The sequence below is a fragment of the Physeter macrocephalus genome, chromosome 14 (genome assembly GCF_002837175.3).
Source record: "Physeter macrocephalus isolate SW-GA chromosome 14, ASM283717v5, whole genome shotgun sequence".
NCBI classification, from domain to species: domain Eukaryota; kingdom Metazoa; phylum Chordata; class Mammalia; order Artiodactyla; family Physeteridae; genus Physeter; species Physeter macrocephalus.
In genome coordinates, this window is record NC_041227.1 from 77,223,188 (window position 1) to 77,226,923 (window position 3,736).

At 47.5% G+C, this 3,736-nt stretch overlaps 1 long non-coding RNA gene across 1 annotated transcript in view; it reads left to right on the forward strand.

Annotated features, from left to right (window-relative positions):
- The window catches only part of LOC102983716 (uncharacterized), a 20,297-nt gene extending 17,106 nt beyond the window's left edge, over positions 1-3,191 (forward strand). Inside the window, exon 5 of the long non-coding RNA XR_008619087.1 lies at positions 2,776-3,191. This is a non-coding gene — a long non-coding RNA (uncharacterized lncRNA). The remainder of the gene's footprint in view (positions 1-2,775) is intronic.
- Positions 3,192-3,736: the final 545 nt, after the last annotated feature.

Here is a 3,736-nt window from a genome sequence, read left to right on the forward strand (position 1 = left end):
AGGAAGGAAGCAAGAAAGGAAGGAAGGAAGGGAGGGAGGAAGGGAAGAAGGAAGGGAGGAAGGAAGGGAGGGAGGAAGGAAGGAAGGCAGGAAGGGAGAAAGGAAGGAAGACAGGAAGAAAGGAAGGAAGAAAGGAGGGAAGAAAGGAAGAAAGGAAGAAAGAAAGATAAAACAAAGTAGGATAAAATAAAGTTATTAAAATAAAAATAATTATTAAGAAGAAAAATTTTATAAAAGAAAAGAAAACAAAAAAAAAAGGGATGGTCTGAACCCTAGGACAAATGGTGAAAGCAAAGCTATACAGACAAAATCTCACACAGCAGCACACACATACACACTCACAAAAAGAGAAAAAGGGGAAAATAATATATCTTGCTCCCAAAGTCCACGTCCTCAACTTGGGATGATTCGCTGTCTATTCAGGTATTCCCCAGATGCAGGGCACTTCAAGCTGATTGTGGAGCTTTAATCCGCTGCTTCTGAGGCTGCTGGGAGAGACCTCCCCCTCTCCTCTTTGTTCGCACAGCTCCTGGTGTTCAGCTTTGGACTTGGCCCCGCCTCTGCATGTAGGTCGTCCGAGGGCGTCTGCTCTTCGCTCAGACAGGACAGGGTTAAAGGAGCAGCTGATTCGGGGGCTCTGGCTCACTCAGGCCGGGGGGAGGGAGGGGCATGGATGAGGGGCAAGCCCGCAGCGGCAGAGGCTGGTGTGACGCTGCACCAGCCCGAGGTGCGCCACACGCGCTCTCCCGGGGAAGCTGTCCCTGGATCCTGGGACCCTGGCAGTGGCGGGCTGCACAGCCTCCTGGGAGGGGCGGTTTGGAGAGTGACCTGTGCTTGCACACAGGCTTCTTGTAGGCGGCAGCAGCAGCCCGAGCGTCCCACGCCTGTCTCTGGTGTCGCTGCGGCTCGCGCCCGTTTCTGGAGCTCCTTTACGCGGCGCGCTTAATCCCCTCTCCTCTTGCACCAGGAAACAAAGAGGCAAGAAAAAGTCTCTTGTCTCTTTGTCAGCTCCGTGCCTGACTCTGGAGCTCCTTTAAGCGGCGCGCTTAATCCCCTTTCCTCGCGCCCCAGGAAGCAAAGAGGGAAGAAAAAGTCTCTTGCCTCTTCGGCAGCTCCAGACTTTTCCCGGACTCCCTCCTGGCCAGCCGTGGTGCACCAGCCCCTTCAGGCTGTGTTCATGCCGCCAACCCCAGTCCTCTCCCTGCTTCCGACCGAAGCCTGAGCCTTAGCTCCCAGGCCCCGCCCACCCCGGCGGGTGAGCAGACGAGCCTCTCGGGCTGATGAGTGCTGGTCGGCACCGATCCTCTGCGGGAATCTCTCTGCTTTGCCCTCCGCACCCCTGTGGCTGCGCTCTCCTCTGCGGCTCTGAAGGTTCTCCCCTCCGCCACCCGCAGTCTCCGCCCGTGAAGGGACTTCTAGTGTGTGGAAACCTTTCCTCCTTCGCAGCTCCCTCTCACTGGTGCAGGTCCCGTCCCTATTCTTTTGTCTCTGTTTTTTCTTTTTTCTTTTGCCCTACCCAGGTACGTGGGGAGTTTCTTGCCTTTTGGGAGGTCTGAGGTCTTCTGCCAGCGTTCTGGGTGTTCTATAGGAGCAGTTCCACGTGTAGATGTATTTCTGATGTATTTGTGGGGAGGAAGGTGATCTCCGCGTCTTACTCTTCCGCCATCTTCTCTCCGCCCCCCTTGTTTATCTTTTTCTAAAAAACAGTTTTTGGTTTCATTTTCTCTGTTTTTCTGTTTTCTATTTTGTTTATTTCTGCTCTAATCTTTATTATTTCCTTCCTTCTGCTAGCTTTGGGTTTAATTTGTTCTTTTTGTAGTTCCTTAAATTGTAATGTTCGGTTGTTGATTTGAGATCTTCCTTGCTGCTGTTTAATGTAAATGTTACAGCTACCATGGTGACTGCATGTGTGTCTTCACCAGCTTCTCATTTCTTCAGTGGTCACACCTCCCACCTGTGGAGGCACAAGATATCCCAGTGCTTTCTTCTCCATTGGGAAGAAAACAGTAGGTTGATTACATTTAAACTTTTAATGAGGAAAAAAAAGATAAATTAAGTTTATCATTATCATGTGGATTAGCAGAATGTATATAGTACTTATTAAAGATGAATAAATTGGGGGTGCTCAAAACTTTACTGCCAGGATGGTGACGAAGTATTTTGGAGACCACTCAACTACACGGATGAGTCCAGAATTACTGCACGATGTGCTGCTGAACACCTTTGCAGTTCTTCCTCTTCTCGTGGCCCTGCCCTGTTCCCGTTCCTGTCATACTGCTGTATGTTTTTCATACCTCTTTGACTTTGTGTATGTGATTGCACCACATTAATGAAGATCTGCTATTATGAATCCCGACCTGACAATACAAAATAGTCATATCTCCTACATTATTTATATAACACTGATTCTAGCATAGCTCTAATAATACGTTATTACACGATAAGTCTTCGTAGGTATGATTTGTCTCCTAACCAAGATTTAAGCTCCTTAAAGGCCAAATAAAAATGATTGATTTAGCTCAATATTCTTGGCAAGCTCGGACAGTTTCAGACACATGGTAGAAACTTCAATTTTTTTTGTTTGAATTAATAAGTTAATATACCATCTGGATTTTCCTATTATGCTATCATTTTATCCCACAAAGTAAACCACAAAACAACATATAGAACAGGCAGCCTACATAATATTTATGGTAAACTCTCAAAATCAACATGTTAAGAATTATTTCCCATCTCTCTCACATCACCCAATACTGATCTCTTTGGCTTGAACAGAAGTGTGCTGGCCAGGGATCCGTGTCATTCAAGGACGTGACTGTGGACTTCACTTGGGATGAGTGGCTACAGCTGACCTGTATGCAGAGGACCCTGTACCGGGATGTGATGCTGGAAAACTACAGCCACCTGGTCTCCGTGGGTGAGGAGTCTTCCCTGTGTAATGCCTCACAGTGTGCATTTCTTTTCTTAGCTGCCAAAACTTATGAGCCCTTGGTGGAGCTTTATGATGTTTGTACAGCTCATGGGTCAGAAATGATTGCTGCTATTGAGCACAGAAAGAATGTTTCTGTTCTCACTTCCCTAAAGAAAGGTTCAAATGGGCACCATTATCATGTGAATCCTGAACCGGCACCTTCATTGTCCTTCAGGGCCCCGATGTCCAAGCAGCTTGTCTGAAGCCTTAACCCTGTATCTTACAGGGTACTGCATCAGCAAACCAGAGGTGATCTTCAAGCTAGAGCAAGGAGAAGAGCCATGGCCATTAGAGAGAGCATTTCCATGCCGGAGTGATCCAGGTGAGTTAGTCATTATCAGGTGAAAAAAAAGAAGCCACTGGAAATGCAGACCCAGATGGCTTGGTCCAGAAGTTGAGACCTTTGGTCTCTGTCTCAGTAATTCTGTGTAGGGGCTTCAGACCTTGGGAAGTAACTGAACGGCGAGCCAGCCTGCCTCAGATAACCTGAACCACATTTCCGTCCACCACTCTTAAGTACCAGTGCTTTCCTCTCTGGCCTGACTTTTAGGGAAGGTGACCGTTCTTGTGCCCAGTGTTGACCCCCTGCCTGCCTCGTCTTAGACCTTTGTTCTTGGTTTCTCCTTTCTAGTATTCATCTTCTCTCCATTTTCATGGACTATTTTTTTTTTTTCAGTTTTCCCTGCAGGTATTTATTAATTCATTCTGCAGATACTCTTATTCTGTGCCACCCACACTCCTGGTGTCGGGGATACACTGATGAAC